Raw genomic sequence first — 12,998 nt, forward strand, 5'->3', positions numbered from 1 at the left:
TGGTTAATTTTTTTTCTACAGTATGGAAATAGGATTTTATGCAGATGTAATAACATTTAACACATTTTTTGGGTCCGATTTACATATAATATAATAAAACTATGCTATAGAGAGATATATTTTCGATAGGTAGTAAGGTTTAAGACGTTCGATTTGTTGGTCTCATTTTGACATTCAATAGTGAACTCTTTCCTTAATATTAATGAAATAATTGTTATAAAACATGGATGATTCGGCAGACATCAACAATAATGACGTCACATTGAAATGTTCTATCAAAGGTATATCTTTAGTGTTTACTGTTTTATTTCAGCTTAAATCAGAGGAAGAAGAAAAAAGATGAATAGTACAGAAATAAAAAAGGAATATCCACAGGATTATATTTTTGGATTTTTTTTCTAAAGCAAATTCAAATATTAAATTTTTGGAAAAAAAATTAACTGCTTTTCACAAAATATTAAATTTCAAATATAAACATTTTTTGTAAAAAAATTTCAAATATTAAATTTTTTGGGAGAGAAATTTCAAAAATTCAAACTTCACAGAAAATTAAATTTTTTGTAAGAAAATCTGAAAAATTAAAATTTTTTGAAAAAAAAATTCAAACGACATTTTTTCCAAAAAATTTCAAAAATCTACAGCTGTTCACACAAAAATTAATTCAAATAGTAAATTTTTTTTGAAACAAATTTCATATATTAATTTTTTATGTGAAAAAATTCAAAAACATTAACAGAAAATTTAATTTTTTGTAACTAAATGAAACATGGTCATGATCATAGTTCAAGCTTGAAAAATGTACAAAACTCAGTTGATGTAAAGAAAAGAATATGTTAACAGTAAAACCTTAGGTTAAGTTCGAACCTACAATATTCCAAACATAAAAAGGGGACGAATAGGGCATGCGGCAAAATCTCCAAGAGGCAAAAATGTTTGGAGCAAAACTACCATTTTTTCAAGACGTAAATTGTGATTGATTTCATATAAGTAAACTTTTTTCAATTTTTTCGGTGAGATATGATAACATTTTTGGTGTTCCACTATCTAAGAACAATTATTAAATAACAACCAAAGATTATGAATGATTGAATTATTGTTCACAGAATATATTTGTACAAAAGGATATACTTAAGACCAAAATCAATCCATCCCATACCGAGGTTTAAAACTAAAAGCCGCATTTTTGACCTTTAGAGAGAAGAGAAATGAAAACATTCGATAGTGGGAATTCTTTTTGTAACATTTTTGAAGACGGATGTTCTTAGGAAATATCGTTGAATGATATTTATGAATTTGACATTTTTGTAGAATTGCGCCATACTTAAATAATATTTATCAATACAAATAGGTTGTCAAATAAGGATTTTCTTATTTAATGAGCCTTTCCTTGGTTTTATAGAGAAAGGAGAAATTCGATGAATAAATTCTAATTACTAGTGGTGTCTAAATAATGTATAAAAATTGAGCAAAATATCCGAATAAAATGCTGATAAAAAGTTCAAAAATGCAAATAAAAATGCAGAAAAAGGTCAAAAATTCAAATAAAATTTTGTTAAAAACAAATATATAATTAAAATTTCTTTATCAAAGCAGGTCCTTGTTCCCTTGAATTATCATCTGGTGTGGCTAGACATCGTCTTTAAACTCCTTGTTGTTAATCTTGGCAAGGTGGATATTAGTGAGATTCACTACGTCAGTATTGAAGACGCCATCGCTGTTACCGTTGAAGGGTATGATGTTGAGCACCTTTTGTGTAGCTTTGTCTTCCTTGTTGTATAAATCTACAGATTTGAAATTTTTAAATTTTTCTCCCGAAAAAATTAATATTTGAAATATTTTCCTTTAAAATAAATCTAACTTTTTTTTTTGAATAGCAATGGATTTTTGAATTTTTTTTCCAAAATTTGATATTTAAAATTTTTTTCCACAAAATTTAATTTTTTGAGAATAGACTTTTAATTTTTGAATTTTTTTCAGAAAAAAAAATTTTTTGTTTTATTTTTTTTTGTTTTATTTTTTCAGAAAAAAAATAATTTTTTGAGAATAGGTTTAGATTTTTGGAATTTTTTCCCAAAATATGTATTTCTTGTTGATCTATGAGACTTTTTTAAAAACATTTAATCTTTGAAAATTTTTCCCTCAAAGCAACCCCCCTCAAAAATAAATAAATAATTATAATAATAAATAAATATGTAATATGTAGAACCTGTGTATTGGCATCCCCTCTAAAAAATAAATTACAATTAATCATAAAATACCTTCACAAAGAGACAAAAGAATGAGATTCCTAATCTACGTCGCGAAGAATACACACCGACAGAGATCCAAAACATGACAAAGGCGCTCTGGCAGAGTATTTATAACGTTATCAAGGCCATAAATGACGGTATTGGCATGGAGATGAGCTTCAACATATGCTACACTGGCAAACACAGCCAAGGATATATTGTACTTTTTGGAGACCAACATTCAATTCTGACCAAAAACAATATGGGCAACATCTCAAAGTTTTTAAACTTTTTTTAGCGTTGCCCCAAAAATTACTTAGTAATTACTGCGTCTGCAGGATTATATTATGAAAGGGCGAGGGGTTTGGTTTTTAGAATTTTTTTGAAAAAAATCCAAAAATATAATTGATAAATTTTGAAAAAAAAATTCAAAAACCCATGGTCATTCAGAGAAAATTAAATTTTTTGGAAAAAAATTTCAAAAATCTACAACTGCTCACAACAAATTTCAAATATTAAGTTTTCGTAGAAATAATTTGAAAAAATCATGTGAATTCAAAGAAAATTAATTTTTTTGAAAAAAATTTGAAAAATTATATATCTTGGAAAAAAAATTAGATAAATTATATTATATGGAAAAATATCAATGCAAACGTTACTTTTTTTTGCAAAAAAAATCAAATATTAATTTTTTTCGAATAAAATTTTAAAAATCCACCGCTATTAACAAAAAATTAAATTTTTGGAAAAAAATTCAAATATCGAATTTTTAAAGAAACAAATTTCATCCTGACCAAAAAAAAAAATCATTTTATTCGGGGGAGGGGGCTCCAGAGTACAAAGTTTCGTTAATGTAGCTCCCTAGTTTCCGAAATTAAACTTATTAAAATTCCATATTCAAAAGGTCTAGTTTTCAATTACGCACCCGGTATAGGAAGGAAAATGACAAGGATGGATTTTCTCCTTTTGTTCATTTTTATTCAAGATTTTTTTATGTTGACGCCATGTTACATATATAAAACACAAATATATATTTTGTCACTCAAGGAACCCATTCTGATTCTCATTTGTTGAATATGTCTGACTCTAAATAATGTTGTGATCTAAGAGATATATTATACAGATTACACATCAAGGATTAAAACTTAAAAATAATAATTAATTAAAGTTGGGCAATTTGATGCCCATCCATTACAACCTTTCAATATACATACATACAGGTATTAAATTTCCCAAGGAAATCATCAAAGTGGTTAATAAAAACAATCTATGTACATTGGTATTTTCACATAATGTACCAATTTTGTTATTTATATTTATGTATGTGAGAGAATTATTTGAAAAACCAAGGCCATTATGAAAAAAAAAAAGGTTTGACTGATGTATTTATAATTAATGGCCAATGCAAACGATTATGATCCTTTAAGTTGATATCATAATTGTCGTAGCCCTGATTATGATACTAATGTTACACCTACTGCTAGTGATGTTGTTCTCATGATCGGTTTTGTTCTTGACACCAATTTTTGAAGGTCTTAACCTCGTCTTTGTTTCTAATCTTAAAGCCTTGCACTTGTTTTGACCTTATTGTCTCCAAGTCGGTTCGGATCTTTATACGAAAAAATTTATGGTACCTGAAATTTTGAATCAAGACCTTAAATCAAAATTAGACGGATACTTTGTTGAATCGGTACCAGTTCATTTATTTCAACGGTGTCGGTCTCCGTTCAGCTTTATCGGTCTCAGTTCCGGTCTTCGGTCTCCGTCATTTTTAAAGGACGATTATTTTGGTAAAAGACAATAAAAAAAAGATATAGAGTTGAGGATTCCTTTAAGTCTACACATACATAGCACGCATGTTTCGTATAAAGGGGGCCTAATCTAAAAATTTATTATTGTAGTGCACCTTGGCATAGTAAATTTTGTTAACCCCTGGTTTAAGAATATTATAGTAACTGAAAAGCTTAGTAGCGTCCCTGGATCCATAATCTTTTATTTCCACTGTACTTTTATATATCGTAAGAAGCCATTAGCTATTTGGAAGTCAGATAAAACAGTATCCCCATGTTGATGTAAAAAAATCATTGGAAAACGATGCAATCGCACACAAAAAACTCAGAAAATTTACTTATTGATTAAAGCTAATTTATTTCTCATAATGTATATTGTATTTTCTTTATATATTCTATATAGGATCATATACACAAGTTCTGAGACCGATAAGCAATATATTGCAATCTTGGTTCCAGTCACTGTTCGACTTTGTCTATTCCGATTCTATCGGTTCAACAACCGGAACCGCTTAAATCGCTAGACTGATAAACGCACAACCTTCCTGATACCTAATAATGAATAAATCATTATTACTACATAATTATTAGTTTTGATTAGGATTATTGCAACCTTTCATCCAAAAGTAACAGAAAAAAAGCAAATTAGTTGCTAGTAAGCAAAATCTTTCAACTATGGGATTACTATCCAATAATAGTTGATAATTGTTTACAGATTAATAGGAACTCATTCATATGCAAATAATAAAGTTAAGAGCACTGATTAGAGGAAAATAAGAATAAACATCGGCAGCTGACAGCCAAATATAGTGTACATTTTAATGTTAGTAAGGTAAGAGCCTGTGGACTAACTACACGATGCAACTATTCAAGTAGACCTTGCTCCAAGCACTAATTAAAATAAATAGAAATGTTACGTTCGATTTAGATAATAAATATTGTCCAGATCTAGGATAAAATATTAATTAATATTTTAAACTTTTTAAAACCCATATAAACCCTCGGAACTCTAAATGTTTGAGTATTCAAATCTGGTTCGGCTTTGGATTTTTGGGGATAAAACAAGTTAAATTTTACTGTACTGTCCTATCATTAAGCCCATAGCATTGGAACCAGGGAAGTATTCCCCTTCCCATTTTTGCAAACAATAATAATAAAGAGTGGAATTAATATTACATCGTCAATAGTTATCGAAAAATAAAATTTGAACAAAACGGGGCATACTTGGCTTAAATCGGATGATTGTAACACCTTTTATAAAGCATTGAAATAAAACGAAAAATGCATAATTACTTTTTTTTCCCAACATATTTTTGGGGGGCTTTGTTTTTTGGAATTTTTTGAAAATAAATCCAAAAATTTCAAAAAAAATTAGAAATATTCACTTTTTGGGAAAAATTTCAAAAATCCACTGCTATTCTCAAAAAATAAATTTTTTTTTTTTTTTTTGGAATTGACGTAGCTCATGGACAATGCCCTCAGGAGGTTTTTGGAAGGAAGATTCAAAAATCTGCGGCTGTTTACAAAAAACTTCAAAAATTAAATTTCAAGTATAAAATTTTTTGTAGAAAAATTTCAAAAATCAATAGCTATTGACAGAAAATTATCTTTTTGGAAAAAAAATTTAAAAATTTGAAATTAAATTTCAAATATTATATTTTTTTCTTTAAATTTCAAATATTATATTTTTTTCTTTAAATTTCAAATATTATATTTTTTTCTTTAAACTTCAAATATTAAATTTCCTATTAAAGAGCAAAAATTCCTTAATTTGGGGTGTCCCTCAAGTCCATCCCCTTGTGTATGTTCCTGATACGGCGATGGTAATTGTTAGCATTTTGGCTATGTTAACAAAATGAAACCGAGAATCAACTTTGTAACCCGGACAATTGGAATAATGATTTGAAGGAGAGCAGCTTCGCAGTCATAGCGTTTGATTAGATACGCTACAATCAGCTGTGACAAGGGAGGAGGGGAGAAGGAAATTTTTACAAGGACATTGGCAAGAATTACTCCGATATTGATCCTCAATTCTACTCTGAGTCCGGCAAGGACTTACAATTATATCTCCACAAACAACTCCTAAGGGTTATCCTCCGTCTTGTCCGAGCACACACGAATGTTCCATCAGGCTTTAAATATAATTCAATGTAGTAAGAAAATTATTTAAATAATAATGACAAAAGCAGAGTAAAAGAAGATTCCTTTTTCTCATTACCAATTCTAAAAAAACGGATTTTCATCACTACTTATAACACTAAGCAGTGCCGGGTACTTCCGCTAGTATCATATAAAAGAATATTTGATTAAAAGAAAAATATATATAACTCAAAGAAAGTTACATGATTACATTTAGAATTGCAGCAAATATATTAATTATTATACAATTCGTCCTAGAACAAACAAACGCGTAAAAATAAACGCATGAAAGTTGATTTAACCACGTTATGAGGGCAAACAAAAACTATTTTTTTCTCTTTTTTTGTGTGTGTCTCTATTATTGACTAAACCAAAGAATGAACAAAAAAACTAAGAACTGGAACAAAATGACATTTTACATGAATAACTTATTTTTATTTCAAGTTTGGACATCATAAAGAACTTTATCTTGCTATAAGGGTTAGTTATGTATGTGGGTTTAATCATATAATTACATTAGCACAACAATATCGATTCATAGTTTAACCATTCTTTGTGTTATGCATGGTTGATTGTATTTACGAGTAGTTAGTTAGTTGTGAATATAGAGTGAGTGCCTATGGTGATTTAGATGAATGGCACAGGAGGGAGTTATTCTTTCATTATTCTAAGAGTTTTCCACTCACAATCAATTCTTATTGAGAACCAATTTTCTTATTATCTATGGTAATGAATCAATAACAAAAATAAAAGGAGAGCATCTTTTAGTAGTGATGGCGTTCTGAAAGATGAATCTGAACCACTCAAAACATTAGTCTTCGTGGCAAGCTCAAAGATACTTTATTTAAATTTTTAATTTAAGTAAAAAGTGTCTTTGGATCGATCCATTAAAGTCTTGTTCTAGTTTTGATCTTGGATTAGTGGCGTCGGAACCATAGATGCCAAAGAGCCATATGTCTTCACCCTTTTAAGGATTTTTTATGGTTGTAGCAAAATCAAAATTACCCAGGTTGTAAAAAATTTAATTTGAATTTTTAAGATTTATCTTTTATAAAAAAAAGTAATCTGTTAAAATGTTGTTACATTCAAAAAAATATTGGTCTCTTTTTCACGCCCAGATTTGTATAGAATATTTCATAGAAAGGGGATCGGCTTTTCTAGTTAGCAATCTGAATTGGATTATATGGCAAAAAGGGTCTAGCGACGCAACTGAGTGTGCCTATATATTTCGGAATAATCCTCCACCCAGCTTCATGTTTGCATCTCTGAATTAAAATTCTATATAGATAGTGTCAAATCCAAATATAAGAAAATCAGATATATTAGCTTGTTCCGAAACGATTGAGACAATTCGTTTGAAGGGAAAGGAGAAGAGGTAGGTGGTAAAATATTCCATAGTTATTCAGAAACTAAATAGCTAATGTCTATATACTACATTTGCACATGTTTTTCCATTCGTCGCTGAGCATTGAGATACACAATATTTGCTCGTACTTTTTGACACACTAAAAACTGGGCAAAACAGTGACCTCACTATCGTTTATCCTGATGCCTGCCCTAGTCGTGCATCCATCTTTCGGTGGGCTGATGAGATCCAGGATGGCACTTTAAAGCTCGAGAAGGGTTTCTATTCATGATGTCCCCGGGAGACGAGGACACTCATACAAGACCATTTATCAAGTAAAAACATGGAATTTTGATTTTTTATTTTAAATATGGTCATTTTAAGCCATTTTTGACTCTAATTTCTTGATAAAAGCTTCAAATTTTGTTATTTCTTTACTCAAACGCTTTTTTATAAGTGCTCAAAGTGCTCTATTAAATTATTAAAAGACGAATTTCCAATTAAAAACAAAGAATTTTGATTTTTACAAAAAATATGAACATTTTAAGCCCTTTTTGAGTCTAATTTCTTGAAAAAAGCTTGAAATTGCGTTATTTAATTATTACAAGATGAATTATCAAGTAAAAACACGGAATTTTGATTTTTTTACAAAAAATATGGTCATTTTAAGCCCTTCTTCAATCTAATGGCTTGAAAAAAGCTTCAAATTGCGTTAGTTCTTTTACATATAGAGGACATCATTCCCCATGTCAAGGATATGGTGAAGAACAAAATCCGATTGAGCATTCGAAAGGTCTCAGTGGAGCTTTCCCTACAACCAACAGCGGTTTTTAAAATTCTGACTGATGATCTCAACTTTCAAAATATCACTTGCGTATGGATACCCCCTTCTCTCTATCAGGTCAACAAGGATGAGCGAGTGAAGTGATGTAGGCCCTGATTAAGCTTTTACAAGGCCACAGGAAGCAGTTTTTGGAGTCCCACCTGCATGTACAGGCCGAGTTCTGGTTCGTCTGGGACTGAAGCGAGTGGAGGGACGGTTTTGATAGTCATTAGGACCTCACACGTGTCATTCATCGGGTAATGAAGTTAGTGAAGGAAGAGGATTTCTCCAGGCAGTTGTGAGAGTTGAAGAACCATTACCACGAGCCGGAGGAGACTATATGCCAATATTGAGTATTTTTTAAACTATTAAATGAAATTTCTTATCTTATTGGGGCAGTCTCAATCATTTCGGAATAACTTAATAATAATAATACGCTTATAGTCAACGTTCTCTCAAATACCAACTTTTTAATACATACAATACTTAGAACGGAACCCGAAGTCAAAAGTCCGCATAAAGTGAACTTTGTTGTCCTTTCGTTTCGTATCAACTTCATAGGAGTTATGAGAATAAATAATTTTCTTGATGATTTTTATTTTTTATACGTACAAATCGTAATCTGGAGCAAAAATTTTATTCTGTATGTTTATATTTACATTCATTCCACATTGTTTTTCAATCAATAAGAATACATATCATGAGCTCCCCCCCCCAAAAAAAAACAAAACAACATTTTAACTAAAAGATCAGCTAAAAAACTCCTATGATCTGTCAAAAGCAGGATTTACTCAAACACTGGTTGCCTTGCAATGAGGAGTTTCAAAATAATTTACTTACATAAGTATCCAAAAATTGTGGTTTTTATATACTTTGAATATTTAAAAAATCCGGATATAGACAACTTTTTATCTGAAAAATAACAGTTTCCTTTATCTAAATTTGATTGTATATCATTTTCGAGAAGCTTAGTGAAAATGCCCAATAGGTTTTTAGAAAGACAAGTCCTGAATAAGTGTCGGAAGTTGAGTCTACGAAAAATATTTTGAATATATTTAAATAAGGCTAATTTCTAAAACTCATCTTTAACACTTCCCTCCAGACTAATCTTTAAAAAAAACAGCTTGTTATATGTATAAGGGATTTCAAGGCATTGCGGCATATTTAATGCTTTTTTAGGGTCCATTGTCTACTCAACTGAGTATTCACTGATTTATTTTCATTTTTCTAAATATTTGTTGAATGATTGGAAAAATATTATATTTCGTATTTGCTAGTATATTTGATATTAAAAATGTCGTTTACCTTCTCGAAAATTTATACAGGGTGGACCCTAAATACTGTAAAAAAATAATTTCAAATTAAACTTATATAACTTATAGAAATTGAGAGATCTCATATTTAAAAAAGGCTTGATACATAATTGATCGTGACAGGAAGTTACGTCCTGTGCGGTTCTGCCCTAGAAAGTTTCACCCTGTGGAAGTTTCGCCCGCATGTATATATTATGGGATAAATGTATCTTCCACATACAATTAAAGGTCTTCCTTTGCTTCAACTTGAAGTCCTTTGTAATTAATTATGGCATTTGAGTAATTAATATGAAGTAATTGTTGTTTCTTATTATAATGAATTCAAACCGTTTGCTATGTTCTATTTTAAAATATATTAAAATTGAATTAAATGCACTCATTTTACAATACTGGATGCAAAAATGCATTACAAACGACTTCAATTGGGGGAGACTAATTTAAATCTTAAATTATATGTGGAAGATACATTTATGCTATAATATATGTATGAGTGCGAAACTTCCCAGGACAGAAATTCCCAGGGCGAAACTGCCCGAGGCGTAATATCCCAGAACCATAATTGATTAATTTATCAACAAAATTTGCTTAAAACATTCATTGGTCGTTTTTCCAATACACGAGAAAAGAAAGTAAAGAGATTAAATATATTTATCATTTTGTGGAAGTCTGGCACGCCTTCGAACATTGATTTACTAATGCTATTTTTTTTTAATTCAAAATTTAGTGATTGTATATGTGACCATCAGCCGTTCCAGTAAGCTGTATCTTATCTTTGTGCACTAGAGGGTAGAAAATTAACAGCATTGAGTACGTGGTTACCATATTGAAGAAAAGTTTCCAGCCCTGTGCCAATTCTCATTTCAGGTAAGAAATTAGTACCTTTTAAAAGAATAATACTGACTCTCACACGTCTAATATGTTGCAAAAGTCGTACGATACTCTGTTCTTCTGCTTTTGGATCAACAAATTTTAGCTCCATCTAGTCTGAATTTGAATTCCATGGATTTTAGAATATGGTTCATTTAGAAAAACAGGTTCTGGAAGAAACCCCTTCCTAATTTGGATGAACGGAAAGTTTCGTTAATTAGGGATTAGGGCAACATTTCCATGGAGATGGCCTGTGATTACTGTGATGCCTAGCCTAATAGACTCAAGGCTGTAGTTTCTGCAATATGGACAACTTTGATTCTTTTTTATTGCCAATTATTGAAATGATATTCAGTAGTATTCATACAAAATTTTAAGTTATAAAATAGTTATTAGTTATGTCAAACTATTACAAAAGTGGCATGTATGAATCCTATTAGATTTCATTTAATGGAAATAACATTCAAGCTTGAATATTATTTATGTAATTGTATCCATTCAATTTCAAAGTGTCAATGAAATTAAAGAAAAGCTTTGCTATGTCTACATAGGCCTCGACTATTATGCATTACATATTTGCTTGATGTGGTTTTGTTATAGAAATATTCATATCGTCATTCCATTCTCTCTCAATATGTAAAGGCACGTCTATTAAAATAAATTACCCAAAAATAAATATATTTAATTTATCTTTGCAAAATAAATAAATGAATTTATTGACCTTTATTCAAATGGAGATTTGTATTGGAGAATGGAATATAATGACAAGTTACTTTGCTAATTTCTGTTTTTGTAGTTACATATTATTTTCTGTCCATTAAATAACTTAGTTGGCATAAATTTTTACCCAATTTATGAACGCAACATTTTATGCAAAGGGGTTACAAAGAATTCCAAGCATGTTTCTTGCTATTGTTGTCGAGAAAAAAGTTTATTACTAGAAGAAATTGTTTTAAACTAATTAAAATAACTGAACAAAAAAACATATGTCTTTTTGGTCATGGTAGTTATTTATAAGCTATTTATTTGTTGAATTGGAGATATCTGTCGTCCTTGAAGATTAATTTCTTTAGTGGCCTAGGAGTCAATTATAATTATTATCGATGATGAAAAAGGTTATGTCTCTTCAAGGAGAAATGAGTTTAATATTAAAGAAGCCATCATTTTGATAAATTCGCGACAAATACATATTGAAAAAAATGGAATAAAAATTGATTATTCAAGGGAATTCATTCGGAAACCCCACTGCGGATCATTCAAAATGTGTATAAATTGATCATAAAAGATAATTTTGCAATTTTTGTGTAATAAAATTTCATCCCATGGTCGTTTCTGTAGATATTTGTACCCTACTAAATGTGATAATTTGTTTTATTATTTTTTTTTTTTTGTGCCTTTGTCACACTCAAGCCAAAAAAGGGGGAATTATGTTGTTAATGCATTATCTTGAAATAATAGTAAAAAAGAGAATTTACTTCTCAAGGGATTATTGTCTTAGTCTTTATACAAAATATGGCGACATTAAATAAATATTTTGATTAAGAGAAAAAAGAATATGAAAGTAACGATTTAAGGTAAATGTATTTTTACAAATTCAAAAAAAAAAAAAAACTCAAGTTACAACTAAATAAACTAGTGTTGATTTCGTTCTGCAAATCCCATATCGGTCTGAGACCATTATAATTTTAAAAAATTTGGTCTATCGGTTATAAATTATATGTCCAATGTCTATAGGTACTTTTAAAACAGTTGTTGTTTTCCACTACAATATTAATTCTCCGGAGCTCAATAAACTTCATTGAGAGGAGGATATCTGGATTCCTATCTGGATAAAATAAAGTTCCAACAATGCCATCGTTCAAGTGTTCTAGGAGATGAAAAACTCATAAATTGGTTCGTTAACTAGAGTTATGTAGCACACAGATGAAGTTGTCTTGAGAACTACCGATTAACCTAAAATATCTTGTGAATATTTTCTGGCTCAATCGGAAATTCTAACTTCATATTTTTATCATCCGGAAGAACTTCCAAGTTATTGAATGCCACTTTGATTTTTTTCCACTTTGCCTTAAAAGTTATTGAATGCCTCCTTTAAAAGGAATTTATCTATAGTTTTGGTTGTGTTTTCCCAGAAGTAATAGAATCGCCCAATTGACGTCAATTACTGCGGCTATTCTCTGTTTATAATTTTTGAGAACGACTGGGTTTGACGAAAAGAGATATAACGGCCATTATGCTTCCTTCGGTCGGTGCAGTTTGAGGTGTTACACTGTTTGTGATTATTTCTCTGTTGCCTCCTCAAAAATCCATTCACGACTCGTTCAGCAAAATCCCACACATGGCAATCAATGTTATGGATCCGGTGGATTAGGTTATGTCTTAACTCCTACTTGCCTTATAGGCCATCTTACTCTTCACGAACACCGCAAATGTTCTGTAGGGGCGATACCATCACCCTTGAAAAAAATCGCAATAAGAAAATTAGTTGTGAGG

The 12,998-nt window shown here is 30.1% G+C and overlaps 1 long non-coding RNA gene across 1 annotated transcript; it reads left to right on the top strand.

Moving 5' to 3' along the window:
- The first annotated feature begins 10,362 nt into the window (after nucleotides 1-10,362).
- LOC139906189 (uncharacterized) lies at nucleotides 10,363-11,213 on the top strand. Its single transcript, XR_011781544.1, has 2 exons — nucleotides 10,363-10,502; nucleotides 10,567-11,213. It is a non-coding gene; the product is annotated as an uncharacterized lncRNA (long non-coding RNA).
- Nucleotides 11,214-12,998: the final 1,785 nt, after the last annotated feature.

Source organism: Lepeophtheirus salmonis, chromosome 8, assembly GCF_016086655.4.
Source record: "Lepeophtheirus salmonis chromosome 8, UVic_Lsal_1.4, whole genome shotgun sequence".
In the NCBI taxonomy this organism is placed as follows: Eukaryota; Metazoa; Arthropoda; class Copepoda; order Siphonostomatoida; family Caligidae; genus Lepeophtheirus; species Lepeophtheirus salmonis.